Below are 13993 nucleotides of genomic sequence, written 5' to 3' on the forward strand. Positions count from 1 at the left end.
ATTTTTGAAAGTTTGGTGCTAATTCCACCTTTTTCAAATTTGAGTGCCTAAAATTAGGCTCGTAACACCACTTTCATTGGCTGGTCTGATATTCAGAGGTAATGAGCATCTGTAGGTGCTGCTGAAGTCAAAGAGAGCTGCATTTGCTTAGCATCTCTGAAAATCAGTCCACCCATTCTGAAGACTCTATGTTTTAGGTGCCTAGCTTTAAGCAGCCAAATTTTAAATGTTGGGAGTAGGTTTTCTTGCTTGATGATCAAACACAATATCCAGTGCCATTATATCTTGCCTTTGGGACAAGATGTTAAACCCTTCTGATGATAGCCCTTCTCCTAAACTGTAGTTGGGGAGTTTAAGGGTTAAATTCAACTTCTTTTCCCCACCAGCCCATTCCCAAGATTTTTGGATTAAATCCAAACTGGATTCATTCCAAAGTGTTTCCTGGTTTTAGCTCAGTCCCTTTGCAGAAAACTGCATATCCCAAAACCATAATAGAGGATTTGGCAAATATCACTGGCCTTGTTTAACATACTTCCAAAAAATATATGCTTGTTCTGACTACACACAGTGTGTTTACGCAAACATATTTTACAGAGGAACTTAAAAGCATGAATGTATTCTCCCTTTGCTAGTACCATATTTTTCAGTATACTCATGGGTATATTTCTCCTTTTAATATAAGAAAGATTTTAATAAACCATGTCAGATTTTTTTTCTTTCCTTTCAATGAAATGTTACATTTGGCCCAAACCGACTCTCACCAAAGCCAGTAGGAGTTTTTCCACTGACATCAATGAGAGCAAAATTGTGCCCACTATCTGAATTAGGGGGTGGAAAAGCCATCCTGAAACCTCCCCCTCCCCCGGCCTCCCACTCCACTGCCCACTTGCACTACACCAGGAATGGAGCTTTTCTTATTATCACATCAGTAATCAGCAAGGTCAGTATGATATCACACCGTATTTTTTAAAAGAAGAAAAATCATCCTATATAAAGTTAATTTTGCTTTGGAACTTTTATTGGCTTGTAAAATATTTTTACATTTATTACACTTTTAATGAGATCTCCTGGAATCAACAGTGGTGTAAATAATGAAAACAACACTAGCAAATGCCCCAATAAACCTCGCACCAGCCCTTTGATGCTAATTTGCAGGCCTTGTGTTCTTTCTCCCTTCCCCCAGCCTCTGCCGTTTAAGTGAATACCTAAGTCAAAATGGCAAGATATCAAAAGGGAGACACATCACTTAGGTTTGCAGGTCACTGCTCTGGTGCTAAAAGTGGCCTGGGTAATTAAAAGAAAAGGAGTACTTGTGGCACCTTAGAGACTAACAAATTTATTTGAGCATAAGCTTTGCAGCACAATCTTACGAACATACCCCAATTCTTCATCCCTGAACTACAGGCAAAGCTGGACACTTTAATAGAATAAAGTCCTAACAGCACAGAGCCTTGATCATGATATACTTGGTGTACATACACATATATAGGGCCTGATCCAAAGCTCACTGAAGTCAATGGGAGTCGTTTCCTTTCCACCTCTGTAGGCTTTGGTACAGACCCATGATGCTATAGTAGTGAAGAATTTGTGAGCAATTAGCTTGTGGTCAAGCACGCACTGTTATTTCTTTATCAGGCTGACAAATAGTTATGGGCTAGATTCTGCTCCCTTTACCGGTGGTGAGCAGGACCTTTCTCCTCAAATTGTCTCATCCTGCACGAGTGGCTGCAGGATTGCACCCGCTATTTGCAGCTGCAAGGGACTCTGTCTGCAGTTTCGCACTCACAGTTGATTTCAAAGGGGTGAATTGAGGAGTAAGGTTACGACTCCGGATGAGTAAGAGTACCGAAATCTAGCCCTGTCATTCTAGATGGGCCACATTTTCAAAAATGGCTTCTGATTTTGTACCTGCCATGAGCTGTAACTGAATAATTTGTGGAGCTTTTAACAGAATAGAGACATGGAGGCATCTAAGGTCTGGATTCTGCTGCCCTTAGTCAAGCTGAGTAATATCTTACACATCAGGCAAATGCCACTGCTTTCCAGTATAAGTGTGAAAGTAAAGACACAATCAAACCTTCAAACCCGCAAACACTTATGCACCTGAAAATCTTTACATACTTCCATTAACTTCAATGGGGGATGCTGAGTGTGCATCACTGAAGATCAGGACACTGATTGAGGCACTTAAACAAGGATGATTTTGAAAATCTTGGATGCTTCTTTACAATTCCAAGAGCATCATCCTTCTCCAATTGCCGTAAACCTTGTTTTTATTAACTTATATTACCTTCCCATTGTCCCACCATTTCAGATATTTTGTATGTTGTCTTTGCTATTTGGAACAACACATTACCTAGTAAAATATTTTTCTCCATCATTCCATTCTCATTAAAGGACTGCTGCTGGCACCGTGGATGTTTTCCTTACTTTGGGCCATCTTTTCAAAGCAACCTGACTAGCTGTGACCATTAAATGTGCATGTGATTACCGCTTCTGCACACACAAAAGCAGGATTCGCAGGCACATCAGGAGGAATGCAGACTTTGTAGGCAGTTTTGAAAACCTGGCCTTTAATCCCTTGGCATTTCTTCTTTGATATAAAAATATTGTTTACAAAGATACATAAAAACAAGCAGGTTTCCTTTTTATGAAAGAAAAAGGTGATTAACCCTTGGCTTGAGCCAAACTAAGAACCAAGATTATTTTTTCTTCTCTTCTTATTTTTAGAATGTAAAAAGTAATCTTTAACTATTAAATACATCCTGCATTAACACTTTCTATTTGGCAAACTTCAATCAAAAAGCAAATAGAACTGGCCACAAATTCACCATTCAGGCCTTTAACGCATTAATCCTAACCTTTCTTAAACATCAGGTATGAGTGAAATGAGTGAAGCTTCACATTGCCAAACCAATAGTACATATAATATCTGTCTGCTGTGTGGTTAGCCACAATTTATCATGAGTCTCTTGGACACTCAGATTTAGAGATAAACCAGGCATGGAAACACCAGAATACACCAATTCTGGGGTCATTATCCTGCCCTTGAATACATGGCTATGCATAGTTGCCAACCTTTATAATCAGTTATTCTGAGTACCTATAGAAATGCAATATCTTATCATTATAATACTTGGCACTTTTATATCACCTTCCATCTTATGTTTCGAAACACTCTACTGACATTAAAGAATTATGCCTACCGCCACCACCATGTTCTGGCAAATGTTGAGACATTGCACAGGTGGGGAACTGGGAGACAGCAAAGTTATGTAACTTGACCAAGAACACATATTGCATCAATGGCAAAGTGAACAATTGAACACAGAAGTCCTGACTCCCGCTTCCCTGCTTTAACCAATAGACCATATTTCCTCTTTTAATTTTCCAAGATATGCAGTAACACATGCCTATATGTCTGAAAGCTCCACTGGTCCCTCTCTCAATGTTTGACAACAGTTCAAACAACCATAAAAATGCAACAAATTTCCATAGGTGTAAAAGCAGCAGCTAAACACAGAACAAATCTATATAGCATTATTCTGTATATCATCATATCATTTAAAGGCCAATCCTACATTGATGGACCAACGAACGGCGGTGCTTCCATCTAAATTCCCATGTGATGTTAAATTACAACTCAGATGCATTTGAAGACTTAATTTCAAAGCCTACCTCATTGTACATATCGATAAAAAATGGCTTTCCACATGCTATTGTAATTCTAGTGGCTACAGTAATTTAATTTCTTTGTTCCATAAGTTCCAAGCAGCATATTAGATTTCCCTTTGTCAATTAATCCTCTTGATTCTACAAGAACTTAGGGCCGGATTCAATAAAAATTCCTTCCAGTTTTACCCACACCCTAACAAATCACTTTTTCCAGGGCTTATCCAGCCCTGCTTTGGCTGCTACTACATAGATCCTGGACAAATTTCAACTTGAATAATTATGCTCTCCCTCACTAACATTCCTCCTATGATGTTTCAGTTGAATACAGTATTCTTCTTCACTTCCTGTCCTAAACTGCTTTTTAGTGCCACTGTTCAGAGGCAGCTGCATTTCAGCAGTAGGCGAAGGTGAGTGCATCTGGAGTTTTGGTTCAGGTTCATCTCCAGTCTATAGTTTGTATTTTCATTTTTATCGTACTCTGAGATCCTCTGTGCTGAAAGGCCTGATACAGTAGGACCTCACACTACTGGCTGGAAAACTCACTGTGCATTAGTGGATTTTGCAAAGTGGCATTCCATAGAGCAAAAAGCTAAAATAACGCATCACAAAATATTTGTTTCAACAATTACATTCTAATTATGTATAATACTACATAACATACTAATAAATAGCCTTTAGGATGGTGTGTTGTTAAAAAACTATAAGGAAGTCTCAGTAACACAAGATCTGACGATTGTCTTTTCAATCCTTAGTGAAGTGCGGGGAGAGGACCACTAATTTATGAGTGGATTAAGCAGTATGCAGATTAGCAGTGTGTCGTCTGTTAGATTCTACTTCCTATACATGAAAGATCATTAGGATTACAGCTTTCCCCGAAGGCAGCACGCCCATGAGTTTCTAATAATTAGGCTCTACTTTGTATAACTGGAAGATTATCAGCCACATTCTTCCACCATTGCCCTGAGTGGTTGGAACCTCACTCCACCAGACTGTAAAATACACACTTCGCTCTTTGCGTATGAGAAAACATAGCAGCACCCATCTACTGGGTTTGGGGGGAGGGATAGCTCAGTGGTTTGAGCATTGGCCTGCTAAACCCAGGGTTGTGAGTTCAATCCTTGAGGGGGCCATTTGGGGCAAAAATTGAGGATTGGTCCTGCTTCGAGCAGGGGGTTGGACTAGATGACCTCCTGAGGTCCCTTCCAACCCTGAGATTCTATGATTCTATTCAGTGTCATTTTCCAAAAGCTGATACAGGCTGGAAAGAAGCATGCCAACTCGGCAAGGTATTATGTGCTGCTAAATATGTCTGGCTTCACGTGCATTTCCCTGGCCCAAACCCTGCCTGACTGAGCTACTGGAAAAGATAGCTTCTTTGCTTTGTATACAGATGTGTCCAATAAGGGGAATAAGTTCCCGTGGTGGGAACTTTCTTTACCCCTAAGCAGCGGCAGCATTAACTGTTGTTCTCTATTTCTATGATGGGAATGCTGCTTCTATTGCCACAGAAATCAAGCCATGCTGAGAGATCAGAAGCTTCAGCAGAACCAGATGGTTGCATATGGGGCCGATCATGCAAGTGTTGACTGTACATACAATCGTTCTGCGTTGCTTCCAGTCACTGAAAGCTTCTCAGTGCAGGCTACCCTGGCTTACATTGTCTGTAACACCATGAAGCAGGCTGCAATAAACAAGTTGCACCAGATATCGAAGTATTCAGCACAAAAGTGCCATGTACAACCCCTTCTCAATCAAGTGCCAAGCTCAATTCGTGGATTTTAAAATTCTGTTGTGGACTGGATGCAGATTCCATAGTATCGTTCTGCTGGGGGACTAGCAACCACTAGAGCCGAGCAAACAATGTGAAACAAATAATGTACCCAATGAATTTAGCTTATTTTCCCACTTGTGGAACGTTCCCAAGCAGATTGTGATGATCTCCTTCTACTGATTCACTATTCTGTGAAATTGGTGAATAATTTTCCCCCACTGTATGGAATGATCATGAGCAGTCCACTGTGAGTATTTAATAGTAAAACATTGAGCTGTGTTGCTCAGTTGTGTGACTGGTTGGACAAGTCACACACTACTGTTTCTATTCTCTAACTAGATAAACAGGCAAATATTTCTGGTACAAATGCACACACATGTAAATTTAAAATTCAGGGTCTGCGGTAACTTACTCATGCAGCTTTGAATTTCGCTTTCCTCTGAGCATTCATACCAGTCAAGTGCGATCACTCAAACGTTCATGGGAAACTAGACACTGCAGATTCCCTTCTTCCACAGTGCACTCCAGAAAGTTTCTGTTTTTGGGTTACAAGCTATTTAGGGCAGGACTGTGTTCCTCTTGTGCCTCGCACAGAACTAGGACATTTTTGCCCTTAGCAAATCAGTAACAACAAAAGGGACATGAGCATAGCCCAGGGGGATTTATTTACAAATGCAAGCAAGTATTTGAGTGGATTCTTTAGTAGCCACATGTCCAGTAATGGATTGTATGAGTCTTACACTGCTAGCCTAACCTGATAAGGATGCTGACCATCTTTCAGACCACCACTTTCCCCTGTGCAACCATGGTAGATACAATCAGCTAGAGAGAATTTATCTGCCCTCTGTTTGTAATGCACTGGTTGTAACTCCATAACCCACCTCTCCAAATAATCCTATTGAGGGTGGAGTCGGTGCTTTCCCTGGGTCATGCACAACATGCCCACTGGAAGAGCATGTTTGAAGACTATAACACCAACTCAGAGGTACAGACTTGTTCCTCCACTAAAGACTCTTCTGGATAAGCCTTCATTTGCCACCCATCCTCAAAAGGGACTCAGTGAGTGCTTGCCACTGATACATGGCTTAAGGTAGACGGTGATGCAAAGGATAAATGATAGACTCTTGGGATGGGAGTTAAACACAAACTGCACACATTGCCAAGCAATAGTGCAAGGAAGGTGAAGTCCTACATTGCCACCACTGCTTACTTACAGAAAGAGTTTGATTTCAGTGAGCTCAAAAAACCGTGTCTCAAAGAATTTATTTCCTTCGACAGCCTTTGTCCGTTTGCTGGGTATCTTCACTTCACACCAGCATTGGCACAGATTCCCCACATGGCCACACGCATGCTACAGGGACCTTTCACAGTTATGCTATCACAAAGTGAAGTGTGCAGAACGGATGAATGTATTGCGGAAGCACACTGCACTGCCTGATCCTGCAACAATTTTGCATGTGTATCATCCCAGGACATCAGTGAGACTGCTAGTATGAGAAAGGACTACTCTGTCAAGTACGGGTTACAGAATCCAGCCCTATAGTGTGGTTAATTTAAAGTGCAGGGAATTCACGGCCTAATTCACTGATGTGTGTGCTAAGCATTGCTATTAGATGTTAAATAAACGTGCATAATAATAACAATAATGAAAAAAGACATGTATGAACAAAAGGCACAGGAATGGTATTAATTTGCTGAAAGCTGAATTCTCAATTCGAACTGATTTCCATTAAACGCGACAAGGGGTTTTTACTGTTTTGTCCTGAAAGACGATATGGTTCGCAATGGCACTTGAGCAGTGTGAAGCTTACCACTGAAACCAAGACCAAAGAATAACTAAGCTTCAGAGTTATTTACTTCAGGTTTCATTGCAAAGCTATTTATTTTGTAATACATAGAAAATTGCTTATAAGGTTATTTATTTTTGCCCCTTTTTTTAGGTCAACAATGGAAAATGCTTTTAAAACAATGGATTTCCTGTAACTTTTGAGTCGAAATAATCCAAGTTGATACAACTAATTGCCCATTATTCTTTCCTTTCCAGCATGTGACAAAGATGTTATGCCACAGACAACTGCCATAGAGTATAATTTTGCCTCCATACTCACACTCCAAGTAAACTGTTCTGCAGTGATGAGTCCTGCTCAGTCCTTAGACCACAGCACACCAAAAAAGTGAGGGCGGAGGGGGTTTGAAAAGAGAACACTTTGTGGTTCCAGGGACTGAGGATAGTGATTTCCCCCTCCAAAAAAATGCAACCTGAAAAATGGTTAAACTTCCTCTTCCAAACGTCTTTGTCTTGAGGAATCATTCCTGTCAGTAGATGCCAATCTGATGAACATCAAAACCATGGTTACAGGGGACACACCCTAGTGAGGACAGACAGCACAAGTTACATGGGGACACAGGCAGCCTTTTTACTGAATATATGCTTGTACAAATACGGAACTAGTTCTCTTCTGCCAGCTAACTGTCATCTGATCTGAAAGGACTTGGCAAACCTCCTTCCTGTCTTCATGCCCCAGGGTGCACCTGGTTGAGGGCATTGTGGGTCAAGGGGTACGTCTTCACTGCAGCTGGGAGCAGGTGTCCCAAGCTGGGTAGACAGACACACGTTAGCTCTGCTCAAGCAAGCACTCGAAAAATAGCAGTGTAGGTGGCATGGGCTAGCTGCCCAAATATGGACCCAGGGATTAGGCAGGCTTGTACTCAGGTGGCTAGCGCATACCCCCACCCCACCCATGCTGAAACATCCACACTGCTATTGTTAGCACACTAACTGGAGCAAAGAGAGCTCATGTCTGTCTACCCAGGCTGGGAGGCCTATGCAAGTAGGCCTCTTGCTATCCATGGGGCTATTGTGCAGCTCACCCCTCTTGATACTCGCTGGAGCTCTTCTTCTGTGAAGGGCTTAACTGATCCTGAATGCCGCCTAACCTTGTGCCAGGGTACTGAAGGCCTTACTCCATATGGTAAGGGGGTATTTGTCTGTTGTTTTTTGTGGGCAGGTGTTGGAAACCCACTGCTTTTACCACGTGCTAGCACAAGCTTGGCAATCGGGAAATAGTTATGGTTTAACAGCACTGGAAAATGCTACATTTAACTTTTTTTTTAAAGGTTTCTGGAGTAGTTCTCAAGTCAAATGAATATCCTTCTCTGACAGTGTCAAGGTTCCTCCCCCACTCTGAACTCTAGGGTACAGATGTGGGGACCTGCATGAAAAACCTCCTAAGCTTATCTTTACCAGCTTAGGTCAAAACTTCCCCAAGGTACAAAATATTCCACCCGTCGTCCTTGCCGCTACCACCACCAAACTAATACTGGTTACTGGGGAAGAGCTGTTTGGACGCGTCTTTCCCCCCAAAATACTTCCCAAAACCTTGCACCCCACTTCCTGGACAAGGTTTGGTAAAAAGCCTCACCAATTTGCCTAGGTGACTACAGACCCAGACCCTTGGATCTTAAGAACAATGAACAATCCTCCCAACACTTGCACCCCCCCTTTCCTGGGAAATGTTGGATAAAAAGCCTCACCAATTTGTATAGGTGACCACAGACCCAAACCCTTGGATCTGAGAACAATGAAAAAGCATTCAGTTTTCTTACAAGAAGACTTTTAATAAAAATAGAAGTAAATAGAAATAAAGAAATCCCCCCTGTAAAATCAGGATGGTAGATAACTTACAGGGTAATTAGATTCAAAAACATAGAGAACCCCTCTAGGCAAAACCTTAAGTTACAAAAAAGATACACAGACAGAAATAGTTATTCTATTCAGCACAATTCTTTTCTCAGCCATTTAAAGAAATCATAATCTAACACATACCTAGCTAGATTACTTACTAAAAGTTCTAAGACTCCATTCCTGGTCTATCCCCGGCCAAGACCAGCATATAGACAGACACACAGACCCTTTGTTTCTCTCCCTCCTCCCAGCTTTTGAAAGTATCTTGTCTCCTCATTGGTCATTTTGGTCAGGTGCCAGCGAGGTTACCTTTAGCTTCTTAACCCTTTACAGGTGAGAGGAGCTTTCCCCTGGCCAGGAGGGATTTCAAAGGGGTTTACCCTTCCCTTTATATTTATGACAGACAGTAATAGCACTCAGTGTTCCACATCACGTCTGCATTCATCATTAATACATCTCTACTGGGAGGAACATTTTTGGTGGCATTATCACTGTTTTGTATTTAAAAGGGGGCCATTGAAAAGTCTTCAAGCCCAGTGGCTTGCACTTGCTACTTTTCTTCCCAATTTCAAAAACAATCTGTTCCTTTACAAATATTAACAATTTTTAGGACACATAGCACATACCATCATCTTTTTTAAACCCTTATAATTAGTACATGTCCTTGTTTAATAGCCACCTGCCATATTCCTCTATGGTGTAATTCTACTGGATTGCGCCATGGGTCAGTTTATGACTAGCCTTTGCCATGCCTTTTCTTAATAGCCTTTACCAAGAACATTTCTATGGCTCCTGTTCCTTCCCATTTCCTTGCTAGCGTTTGTGACACTCACCCATCGTGCCTTCTCTTGAGTTAGAGGGAAAGCTCTTGGGGGCAGGATCCGGTCATTATTATGCATCTGTATGGCACTTAATAATAATAGCGAGGTCAAAAGAATATAACTAAATTTATTGTAAGATGCCATTACAACGTTAACCAAAGATGCACAGTGTATAACAGAAAAAGAGGAGAGAATGAGTAGAAGAAACAAAGTTGTTTCATTGAAAATGCATTATCTGATTAAAAAAATATGTTTCTGCAACATATCTATGCACACAGGTAACGCTAATGAAAAGAAAGCTCCTAGCGTACACTCCTTTAGGCAACAGCAATAAGGCAGGGTGCATTTCCTGGGGATTGGTAACCAGCTGAGAGGAGTTGATATGCTTTGCATCATTAACCCCAGCCAGTCATTTATTGAGTACATAGAGGTCATTACTGCGAATGTCAACCAAGCAAAGAAAACATTTTAAAGTTGCAGAGGGAGTTCCCTGGGATTTTCCCTCTTTTTGTGGGATTTTTAACCTTTGTCAGGCAACCTAGTTTCCATGGTGACCAACATATGGATATGTGGTGCGAGGAGGCAACCAACCGGCATTAATTAAACCAAAATTTGCAATGGCTGGTACCTAAATAGAAGTAGGCGGTTTTCAGCACACGCTACGCTCCCACTGAGGTCACTGCGAACAGCGTCGCTGAGAATTACACCACTTTGTCTTAAGTACCTAAATATGGACTTCGGTGTCTAACACCCGGCAGCTTGAAAAGATGGCCCTCAGCGTCCATGAGCTTAGGCAGCACATTTCAGGTCTCTTTCCACTCCACGTGCCCTGAGGAATAGGACATTTCCTGTTGTTGCACCGCACTTGGAAGGCCACATCTCGTACGGAGCTGACTTTGTTTCTTTAAGGGGGTGCTCTGTACTTCAGAGCCAGCTTAAGTACTAGGGGATGCGGCAATTGCTAATGTACCCGTGCTTTTTTAGTAAATACCTGAGCAAATAGGCAGAAATGTGCAGCATAAGTAAATGGCCTTGAGCCTCTTTTAATAAAATGGCTGGTAAGGGTTGGTTTCTTTCATATAAATGTGCATGACTATCACCCCAGTCTTTTGGGGCTATCCACTGCTTATGCAACAAATTGCAGTATTGTTACGCAAGGAGCAGTAGGGGATTAATGAAGGCAGCCCGGTCATATCATAGGAAAGCTTCATGCCTTTGTTTCTCATGCAAATTAAAATGAATTCTTCAGGCCCAGGTCAGCTCCCAGTGAAGTCAGTGAAACGGTTCGCACTGACTTCAATGGCAGTTGGATCAGAACCACAGTGCCCCGTCCTGGAGTCTTTACTTCATGGGGCTGGGGTTCAGATACTTGCTGCAGCATGCAAAGGACGGACAGGTACCCACACAAAACCCCACTCCTAAGTGGTACAGTGATCCTTGCGCTGGCAGTCAACACATGGATGGATTTGGAGTGAGTTAGTGGATACTGACTGACCACTGGCATGTGACTTTTTATAATCTTCCTGATCCAGGCCATGTGACTGGAGCCAGGAAATAAAGATGATCAACACTCCTGTGTGTTTTCTCCCTAATTCCAGGTACAATCTCAGGTAGATGAAAACCAAGGAAATGTTCACATGTACCCCTGCAAAGTGCATATTAAATAAGTTTTACACTGAGCACTGGCTCCTATATCTGGAAAGGGAATTCAATCACTTGATACACCATAAAGATTTTCTCTCCAACCTTTTATTTTTTTTTAACGTGGTGTCTTGCTGACAGAGCTTTGATGTACGTTGAATCTCCAGATAGAATATGTCCTAGTCTAATCTCAGTGTAAAATCTAACATGAGTCATGTCCTAAAACACAATTCCTTAGGTCATCATTATATAGCAGTCTTGTCATGCTTCTACCATATGACCTGAAGGAAGTGGAATGAAAAGATTTAGTGTGAAATTTCTGAAGTTCTCAGCACTGGCTTAACTTGCCTCCACTTGAACTGAACTCAATGGAAATAAAATTAGGCCAACACAGCTCTTTTGAAAAATCCAATCAAGATCATTGTAAAATGTGTAAGACTATTTTCATCCACTTTAGGCTTATTATTTTTATATTGCATCTGTAGTTATCTTAGAAAATAAACTCATGATTTATAGTCATTATAATTCTGCACCACCGACACAGTGCAATGGCTTTTTTAGGGGAGAAAGTGAAGAATAACTTCTCCAACTGACCCAAGGGGAGGCTGTTGGGTTAGCAGAATGTTATGACCCCCAGGATTGTTCTGCACCACCTTCCATATGATAGCTCAATGCTGCTTACAAATAATAATGAATTAAGCCTCACTTACAATTCTGTTGAGCCGGTCCCTCTTATTTTCCCCATTTTACAGTTGAAGAAGTTGAGGCACAGAGAAGTTAAGCGATTTGATGAAGATTATATAGGAAGTCTACAGCGGGCTCAGGAATAGAACGCCGGCATTCTAACTCCCAGTCTCGTTACTTATCTTATATCCATTGTATCACAGATTTCTACACTCTTATGTTCTAATACCCAGCTTTCTATATAAGAAAAATGTGAAATAAAATTAAGGGCTGGGACTTTCAAAGGAGACTAAGTAAAGTGCCCAACTCCCAATGAATTTCAATTAAATTTGGGCTCTTAACTCACTTGTCTACACTGCAATTAAAAGGGTATGTCTACACTGCAATTAAAAACCCATGGCTGGCCCATGCCAGCTGATTCAGGCTCACGCAGTTCGGGCTAATGGGCTGTTTAATTTCAGGGTAGACGTGCAGGCTCGAGATGGAGGCTGGGCTCCAGGACCCAGAGAGGTAGGAGGATCCCAGAGCTGAGGCTACAGCCTGAGACCGAAAGTCTACACTGCAATTTAACAGCCCCACAGCCTGAGCCCTGCTAGCCCAAGTCAGCTGGCACAGGACAGCCGTGAGTGTCCAATTGCAGTGTAGACGTACCCTTCGGGTCCTCTGAAACTCCCAGCTAATATTATCTGTCATAGAGAAAAACCTACTGATAGATCAGTCAGTGAAATCCATTCTGGTTGCTGGATTTCAGTGATTGCTACAGATTCTCACACTGTCCACAAGAGCTGGGTTTTTCAGAGTGAGCCAAAAGATGTGTAAACAGGTGTAGCTATCGAGCGCCCTACTGGTTTCACATCTGAGGAGGCAACAATGCACAAATTATTCTTTCCAACGTCAATTTTAAATTATGCTCACTAACAACCCTATACTGCCACTGCTCTTCATGCATAGCTCCTAGTGATGTCAGTGGAAGTTTCACATGTGGTTTGAGTGAAATAAGGCCCTCAGCTGATCCAGAGCCACCTGTTCCAGACTGTGTCATAGGTAGGAACATAAGCACTTCATTACATTTTTTATTTTTTTATTTTAACCCAAACCATGTTGGGTCCCTTTATGCTGTTAGACGTTCAGTAGCACAAACAATCAACATGCATGTGAATCTGCTAATCGGCACCATTTACAGTAGAGCAGAATGTAGAATACAAATTTAGTACAACACTCAGGCTGAGATTTGGACACGCAGCTTCCATTGAAATGAAATGGGAATTATGCACCCGGACGCCTTGTGCAGCTTTGAAAATACCACTCTCAATTTTCAACACTTCCAAGATACAGCTACAGAGACCCATAGACTGCCCTTCAGCAGTATGCGCTACATCCAGTCATTTCAGCCACATCTTATCATAAAAATACCCAAAGGAGTATAATACATTTGCCTACCAGTATTTGTCCTGATTGGAGATGGCCCCACTCCCTCTTTCCTTTCATTTGTAAAGAGGGAGGATTCATATCTGTTATTGTAATTACTTTATGCAAATCAAATACAAATTCTGCAGCCAAAAATCCCAGCCCTTGCCTGTGTTTCACACTGAATAAACACCCACAGAGTTATCAGAGCAGCCGCTCTCCAAATCCCGCATGGGAGAAGAACAGGTTTGAGCATGTTTTGCAGGTCATTCTATCTTCCTTCAGTTGGGAGCTCAACTATCTAACAAA

Source organism: Eretmochelys imbricata, chromosome 8 (assembly GCF_965152235.1).
Source record: "Eretmochelys imbricata isolate rEreImb1 chromosome 8, rEreImb1.hap1, whole genome shotgun sequence".
NCBI classification, from domain to species: Eukaryota; Metazoa; Chordata; order Testudines; family Cheloniidae; genus Eretmochelys; species Eretmochelys imbricata.